Raw genomic sequence first — 9,754 nt, forward strand, 5'->3', positions numbered from 1 at the left:
ATGCACAAAGCTGTCGTTGTGTTTCTGTCATTGAAAGTCTGTGCGAAATATTGGAGTTGAAAGAGTCGTATCACTACAATTGCTTTCAGGTAAGTATCAATCTCAGAAAGGAAAGAAAGTATTTGTAAGAAAAATGTTTTAGCTTACTGTGTCTAACCCCAATCACAGAAAGGAGCCCAGTGAATATAATAATTTCCCGAAGCTGAAAGGAATCCTGGACATTTGACAAACTATTACAGGCTGTTTGCTAGTTTCTGTTTCAGGATCCGTAAACCGACTACAGACTGTTGTCTGACCCAGCAAGGCTGTAGGCCCATATATAAAACCATATATATATATATATATATATATATAAACCATATATATATATATATATATATATATATATATATATATATATATATATTATATTTATATATATATGTGTGTGTGTGTGTGTGTGTGTGTGTGTGTGTGTGTGTGTCACACAAAACCAGTGGTCGATTGTGTATTAAAATAACAAACGGTGCGTGGTCGGGGTATGTACAGTAATAACTTGTTTTATCTAATAGCATGTTTTATTTGGCAGACAGTATGCAAGAGAAAGAGTGTCTTCGCGAAAATATTATTTTAACAAACACATGCATTCGATGGCTTTCTCCGACATAAATACTCCAACTGTTACGGGAAGCATGCGCAAGAACGTAATCTATGACCCCTTTGTTTCAATGAGGTCAACCGCGTATACATGCCGTAAGGTTGCCTCGTGGATACTTTTGACAGTTTTGTATGTGGGGGTGCTTGGTTGTTCAGAGTGTATTATTACAAGAAAAAACACACACTTAATTAGAACACTGGGATGACGTCACAAGAATGATTGTGGTTAGATAAAGAACTATACCAGTGAATCCTAAACCACCGTTAGTCTTTGTAAAAATGTGAAAATCGAATTTAGCTTTACGTCACACTGAGCAACATATTATGTCACAGTGGACTGCAAACAATAGAGACTTGACCACGGGCAAAACAGTGGTCGATATCAAGGGCAATAATCCATGGCATTTACAGTAGTTATATATACACTAGGGCCTTGTAGTCGAGACTTGCACACGCATATATAATGCACTGAATGGTGTGTGCATATTATTATATGATAATGTCATCCGTGAAAACAATTATTCATGTTCTGCTGTGGCATTTCAGTTCACTTAATAATACATATCAGTGCATCAGTAGCATTCATGATTGTATAGCCGTAAATTTGCACAGCATAGCTCATTGTGCATTGTCCGCGAACACTCAGCGATTGAGGTCGTTTAACGTCGCTTTGACCAGTATTCCAGTGATATCAAGGCGTGTCAGCTTAATGTGTCACGTCGAAGGTCTGTGTTCCATTCCCCACATGGGTACAATGTGTGAAGCCAATTCCATGTGTACCCCACCGTGATATTGCTGGGATATTGCTAAAAGCGGCGTAAAACCATACTCACTCACTTAATAAGATGTCATATTACATTTATGAAAATAGAATGGATTAATACACTGGATAACCACTGGATGTCCATGACATGTGTAAATAAATTAATGCATGAACAATGATAGCAGGTAAATCCATGGACTATCAAATGTGAATCACATATCACGTTGTTTCAATACAGCATGTTCAGATTTCAAATATCATTGACGCTCGGCTTCGCGTTTTGATTCGCCCCTAGTTGACCTGCGATTGCACATACATCTTGGTATGAAGTATGTAGATTGACTTCCGGGTTAGGCACGACAGGTGTTATATACATGTACAACATGGGTGCAGGTTAAACACGCGTTCAACTTTATGCACACATTGGCTGACATGGTACTACACCTCAACTCTAACCTTAATGTCAGAGTGATATATCGCGCATTCACGAGGTTTCATTTGCGTCATATAGCGTATATGGGTAACATTAATCAAGAAACACGTATATGTTATTGTGCTAATAAGAAAAATACCAGAACACAGGCAAAATATAACATCCATTAATATGCTAAAATGAGAACAATTTCTCATAGTGTCGTGCTAGATAAACTGCCGGCCCCAAGAAAGTATCAATTTGAAAATTGAATTTGACCCTAGAAATACGCTACTACTTAACAGTCGCTGAAACACTGCAAATCTAAGGTCCCAAACACAACTACGATACCCGTATCGAATAACCATATCTTTGTTTGTTAGCCACCATCAAATATGGATGTGTACTTTCTTTTTCCCGGCAGTTTTTATACAAACAGATTCCTCTGAAACGGAAGTGTATAACTTAAATTTAACAAGTTAGTTTCACATATATATTGTATCACGTTCTATGTTATAGAAAGCATGTTTGACTCTGTGTTGTAAGGAAACCTTTCTGAAGCGGGCAATCCCAAACTCTATTAAAGCAAAATTTGTATGAACACTATTGTTGTGCAACTTATTCCCAGATAAATGTGTTATAAACTTATATATCATGTTAAATTTGAACTTCGTATGTGAAAAAGGTCAGCTTGGAGTTAAATATTTAGTCACACCAACCATATTGCGTTTATTCGGACACTTGTTAATCCGGAGGGGGCACGGGTCGTCTAAGGCGCCGCGATTCGCTGTGCAGAGTTGCGTCCCTTGGGCACGCCAGAAACCTATGATTGAGGTTTCGAACCTCGGTTCGCCCCGATTATGTTTCTAGGTTTGTCAGCACCATACCCGTGCTCATGGGTTTCACCGAAGTGGTAAACGTCTGAGACCTGCATCACTTCGGGCTTTCCTCCCACATTAAGCTGACACGCCACGAAATAACTCGAATACTGTTAAAAGCGGCGTAAAACCCAACTCACTCACTGTTAATCCAGACGCGTTCGAGAAACTGGAATTCCTGAAACAACCCCTGCACACATACTTTGTACACCCAGAATGCAACACACTTCCCTTATGCTCACCAAACGCTATGTGTTATGACACACAAGGACCGTGTATATTTTTACAGCAGCTGTCTAAGTTATAACTATGCCATGTAGCTAAAGTCCAGACGTATTCTATCAGAACAAAACTACCTACATTGTACCTACCTTCACAGCCCAGTCCGTGCAGCGTGATTGTCGACCCTACAGGGGATCATTACCAAGCATAGTTACGGTGTCAAGTCGACCTAATTAGCGCTTGTTGTGATGGGGTTCGGGAGGTTGCACTCTGCAAGGATTCCACCTTTTGCTGCTAACTTTATCCATATATAGGAAGCGCTATATTTAGCCGCACATTGGACCTTATTATTCTGACCACGAAGGGAGTGGTATTCACTGTCCAGATCTACTTCGTTATAGCCTGGCCGGTCGCTGTGTTTGTGAAGCTGGTTTGTTTGCTGTGAAAGGACAACTCAAATATCAGCTGGGAGGGGCATGTTTTCAATCGGAGCTCATTATAGGGAACAGATGATTCGTAGCGGGGATTTAATCTGGAGCTTAACTAACAGGTCGAGAAAAAAACTCAAATAAGTGGAAGGATTAAGATTTTGTACTGCAAATACTCTTAACGTTTTCATACAAATACATGGATCTTAATTGCTACTGAAACGAGGGGTCTTAATTAATAATTAGTTAACAGGCGAATGAAAGCTGTCTACGCCAGGTTGGGAGTCTACATAGGCAACATGCACAGGTAATGTCACGACATAGGTCACAGAGACTAATGAACGTCTGCAAATGTTTTGAGTCAGAACACGAAGCTATACATAACAGCCACATATCAATGATGATAGATAGTGCTATACATTCTTGGCGTTTATATCTATCTATCTATGTATCTATCTATGTATGTATCTATCTATCTATGTATCTATCTATGTATGTATGTATGTATCTATCTATCTATCTATCTGTCTGTCTGTCTATCTATCTATCTATCTATCTATCTATCTATCTATCTATCTATCTATCTATCTATCTATCTATCTATCTATCTATCTATCTATGGACACACAGATTCACTTACACTGAAACAAGAGCCTAAACGATTTTGCAGTCTTGCACAGTAGTACATGCATATAACGAACTACAAGGGACCGGAGAAATCAGTTCGTTATATACGTTGTTCGGTATATACGATTTCGGTCGGAAACGTCCGCCATCTTGGCTAAAACAAAACACAACACACAGTGGAACACATATCCAGACACGGGTCCTCGCCAAACCATGTTGCTGCACTGTCTATTGCGATCTGTAATATCATTTACATATACAATGGATGAAAAAGGCCAAATGATTATCCAGCTAGTTTAACAAGTTACCTTATGTACCATTTCATTTATACAATAATTATCTCGGTTATCTGAAGTTTAACAAACTTTATGGTCGAGTTCAATAAGTTGATGTATAAAAGAATTCCCAGGTTGAAACCAAGACAGATAGTGAATCAACAGGGTATTATCAAGGAAATAATTTTAGCCATATACGCTGAAACTACTGTTTCAAATATCAGACCAATACTACAAATCAGTGATATTGGACAATAGTTGGACGCAAGCATGCTGTTCAGTCTTGAACTTTTCTGACACTTGAGTTGTAATAAACTGCTGGACAAAAGAAAGTATATATTTGGAAATTCACACTCCACTCTGCTCATTACTGTGTTGTGTGAAATTGCGACCGTCACATGTCCCTGTGACGTCATGTGCACGTCACCTGTTGTGAGATACTCATTGATATGTTGCATGTAATATCGCCTTTGATACCTGTATCAAATATATCACCATCGAATACCACGGCAAAACCCGTCTCTACAAAAATTGTCGGAGCGGAATCAAAACCCTTACCCATTCTTTATTGGGAAATCTCCGTTGCAGCGCCTGAGACAAAGGACGCGTAGATCAAAAATTTTCTTCATCAGAATATGATATTTGTTGTTAAACGCCGCACTTAGCAATATTCCAGCTATGTGACGGCGGTATGTAAATAACCAAGTCTAGACCAAATAATCAAGTGATTGACATCATGAGCATCGATCCACGCAATTGGGATACGATGACATGCATTAAACCAAGTCAGCGAGCCTGACTCGATTCTGTTGGTCGCCTTTTACGACAAGCATATTCGCCTTTTACGGCTAGCATGGGTTGCTGAAGACCTATTCTACCCCGGCTCTTCAAGGGTATCATCAGAATATGAGAAGAAAACATCGAACAAAGAGTAAATAATATCAATCTCTGCTTTGGCACCTTTACAATTTAACATGAAAAATTGTGAATTATCGAAAGTCACTGACTACATATAAACATAACTATATATATTTTACAGGTAATCAAGATAGTGTTTGAATGCTGTGAATACTATGGGTATCGTGAACTTAAAGTCACAGCATTCATAGCATTCAAACACCACCTTGCTTACCAATAAAAATAAAAGGATGTAGGTCAATCTATATCAGTTAACGATTACCCTAATGACACACAGACAATGTTTCCATTTGACACAGGGGCGGTCGGGTAGCCTAGTGGTTAAAGCGTTCGCTCATCACGCCGAAGACACGGGTTCGATTCCCGACATGGGTACAATGTGTGAAGCCCATTTCTGGTGTCTCCCGCCGTGATATTGCTGGAATATTGCTAAAACGGCGTAAAACATACTCACTCACTCACTCACTCACCATTTGACACAAGTTACTAATATTAACGTCCATACCATGTTTGTGTATTGGCCCGGAAGTTGGAAGCCTAGACTCACCAGTGAAGGGTACAGGGCCATGAAATCACTACAGACTTAAGGAGATACAGAAGAACTTATTCTAATATATTAAAAAGATTTGTGCCAATCCGAATTCTGTGGTTGCTCACTGATCCTTACCAATATATTGAGATATATGCATGATATATGCATGAGAACATCGGTTATTGATGCAGAAATAATGGTACTCAATAGAAATCACTGAATGACATGGCTTATACGTTGTTGACATTCGGAATCGCAATTGTATGAACGACGTGGAGAATCTTTTCATGCGCAGGGACACAGTACATGATATCAATGATAGTGAAAGGGTTCCAGATATAACGCACAATACCTCACACCGTGCTCAAGGCAGCGGAAAGAGTGTGTTCTATAGCGGAATTAAAGACTTTGGTGACACCGGACACTCGCCATGTATGACTGGATGCTTGATGTTATCTCCCTGTTCGGAAACACCTACAGAAACCAGCATCAGCGCCTCTGTACGGCTTCATACCACGCTCAAGTTACCGCAAAATATATATATCGATATCTTTACATTACTTCTGATAAGGTTATCATGACATATATAACCGGAATGGCTTTAGGCAGTTAGATTAATTACAGGACGTTGAATCACAACATCACAATACTTCAGCTATATGCAGCGTATCAGTTTAACATGGGAGGGCAGTCTCAAGTGATAGTTAGCTTGTTTGTTGTTTAACGGCGCACTCAGCAATATTCCAGCTATATTATGCCGGTCTGTAAATAATCGAGTCGGGACCAGAAATTCCAGTGATTGAGCATCGATCCAAGCACTTGGGATACGATAACGCATCAACGAAGTCAGCGAGTCTGACCACCCGATCCCGTTAGTCGCTGCATTGGTTACTGAAGACCTATTCTTACCCGGATCTTAACAGGTTCAGGTGAAGGTAATCGTGTCACTTTTTTGCACACCGGAAGCCGTGATCTGGGGCTTAGAACGTCAGTACTGCCAACGTAACGGCGTAGATATCAGTCTTGTCGACCAGTTACCGTACCTTTGGATGATAGGACAGATTCAGATACGTCTTCAGCTGAGTGAGATAAGAATCATCTGTTGAACAACAATTACTCTTGATAAAAAAATACCAACCATCCAATATTCATCCCGTTTCTCAGCTTTTAATTATTTCTTCGTTTTACCAAGCAAATATGATGCAGTCCATATCCATATCAGTCCTTGCTGCCCCAAGCACTTCTACGAATATCCCAATTAAGTACAATAACAGCAATGATCAGAGACAACACCTAACTCGGGTGACATTTGCAGCTGAAAGAATGCACGGGACGGTGTGAGGTCATCACCTCGGGACAGATGTTAGGTAATAACCTCAGGCTACAGGCCGTTTCATCATTTTTAAGTCTTAAGGTAAAGGCTATCATCATTTTACCTGTAAAAGTACCTTTTTAAGGCTTATCGCAATGTCAGTTAGGATAGGCCAGATTAAGTAGATTTGAGTTATGTTGGTATATGCTGTTTTCATAGCCCTATGATTCGTAGTAAATGAAGCCAGACATGCATTGTTCTAGCATTTCCATTACATTATAGTATGGAATAATGTAAAGTAGGTATATGATTCATGGTCACATCTGGTGGCATCAAAGTTGTAATTACTATTCAATAACGTTACACTAGTTTTCATTTATGAGTGTTTTATAGCGTGCTCCGTGTCGTAACATAGTTGATTAACTTCAACGTACTGACTTTAATTTCAGAGAAAGACTATACTTCACTTGTATGTTTGATTTACAATAAAAGAGTCACGTGTCTGCGTGCATCGGAGTTCACAACCGTACATGATCCGTGTTCTTATAACGGGGATGATGTACACATATAACGCCATTAATGCCTTTGTTTCAGTCCCCTCGCAATGAGTAGTGGTGACAGACAGTGCGCATGTCACCCAGTACATCGTTATACATCGTGATGACGCATGGACAGCCGGCCAACCAAGTTCTCGATACACGCCTGGGACATTTGTTAGTGACATTAGAGACATGCATCATTTTTTCTCTCAATGTTATTTGTTTGTTGTTTAATGTCACACTCAGCAATATTCCAGCTGTATGACGGCGGTGTGTCAATAATCGAGTCTGGATCAGACAATCCAGTGATTTGCATCACGAGCATCTACCTACGCAATGACATGCATCAACCAAGTCAGCGAGCCTGACCACCCGATCCCGTCAGTCGCCACTTAGGACAAGCATTGGCAACTGAAAACATGTTCTAACCCGGTCCACTTTAACAGAACCAGATGCCATATGAATGTCCTGGTCACGACTGCGGAATGTCTGCATTCAATTTGATCAAGACCAATCTAGGTTATAAAAATAGTCAGGTTTAGCTTGCTGTGTTCTACATAAAACTTAAAAACGAAATTGGAACAGGGAAATATATAAATGATTTCACAGAATATGTGTTAGTCTAACGATACCGATATATGATCTCAGACAGAATATAGTTCATTGCAGTCAGACTGCTGTACATCGCATGTACATAGTCCCACGGACAACCACTCGGAACACCGGTTGAATGTATAGATACACATCTTCACCTGAAACAGTTCATCGTGTGATCGTGCGAGAGAAGTTCAGCAAATTGTGTATTGCAATGTGTATTACTTTTATGCGATCATTAAAATCTACCTGAATATTGATTCACATTGTCCTCACTCGGGTTAATTGTTCCGGATACAGCACGGCGTCACATGGTAAAATTCATATTTGCATATAAGGGTCCGGTTCGATTGGTGTACACAATAATTTACATAACTGATCTCGGTAATCCGGTACTTTCCATATCAAAACATATTCACATTACGTATATATATTTTTAATCAGGGGCGCGGGTGGCCAAGTCGCCCATGGCGCCGTAATTCGCTGTGCAGAGTTGCCTCCCTTTGGCACGCCAGAAACCTATGGTTTCTAGGTTTTTCAGCACCATACCTGTGCTCGTGGGTTTCGCTGAAGTGGTCAACGTCTAAGACCTATCTGACTTTGGACTTTCCTCCCACATAAATCTGACACGCCGTTGTATAACTGGAATACTGTTAAAAGCGTTGTTAAACACAACCCACTCACTCACACTATGGTCAATCAGGTACTCTAGATTGTAAAACAGTGTCAACTTTCCATATCAATACTTGCGCGCAAGAATTGCCCCTGAATATGTTTTTTAGTTTTGTCAGCACCACCCGTACGTCACCAAAGAGGTGAATCCTTTAAGACCTGCATCACTTCCGGTTTCCCTCCCATACGAAGCTGACACGCCGTGACGTTAAACCAAAGTCTCTACCCCATTCAATAACAAACTTTATTCCAGATTTGCAAACCTAGTATCAACGGATCCAGACACGGATAAGGGACGAAACTCTGCACAGCGAACTATGACTACGTATATCGAGGACAATTTCGTTAACTCATCCACTCATTCTGCCATGGTATATGGGAGTTTAGGTGTATAGAAACATTAACTCACCTCAAACACGGAGCTATCCTAGCTATGCCATTCGAACAATCCAGCTATAGACACACACATGTATCCACTGAACTATATATCACACCGACACAGTGCACACTTGAAACTGAGGGGATGTCGTTATCCCGAGGACCTTCACCCACAAAAGACGCCGTGAGGTCAAAGTGAATTGACTGATTGCCCGGAAGAGCCTTAGAGGGTCTCCATGCTCCGTGGTCGCATGACTTGTAGAATACATCGAAATTAATACTATATATGAAACTGAGACAGTTTCTCTTAGTTATCATAACTATGAAATTGATAGTATGAAGATAAACAACGTGTTTTAACGGACTTGAATGAACTGGCAAATCGCCGTGGTGGGGTGGGGGTGGGGGGTGGTGGTGTAACAATAGATAATGTTTCCCTATTCTTCTACGTACAACTTAGCTTGCATGTTTTCTGACAGGGATTGATCATTGCTTTTTTTTTTTTTTTTTGGTTTAACGACACTCTCAGAAATATTCCAGGAAAAATGGCGGCGGACTCTAAATAATC

General features: G+C 40.2%; 1 protein-coding gene across 1 annotated transcript in view; it reads right to left on the reverse strand.

Annotated features, from left to right (window-relative positions):
- Positions 1–3,214, reverse strand: part of LOC139452102 (equilibrative nucleoside transporter 1-like) — a 40,021-nt gene extending 36,807 nt beyond the window's left edge. Inside the window, exon 1 of the mRNA XM_071233421.1 lies at positions 3,061–3,214. The gene's annotated coding sequence lies outside the window, so the exon portion shown is untranslated. The remainder of the gene's footprint in view (positions 1–3,060) is intronic.
- Between the last annotated feature and the right edge of the window lie 6,540 nt (positions 3,215–9,754).

Source organism: Haliotis cracherodii, unplaced genomic scaffold (assembly GCF_022045235.1).
Source record: "Haliotis cracherodii isolate W230 unplaced genomic scaffold, xgHalCrac1.p SCAF_9, whole genome shotgun sequence".
Taxonomy (NCBI): domain Eukaryota; kingdom Metazoa; phylum Mollusca; class Gastropoda; order Lepetellida; family Haliotidae; genus Haliotis; species Haliotis cracherodii.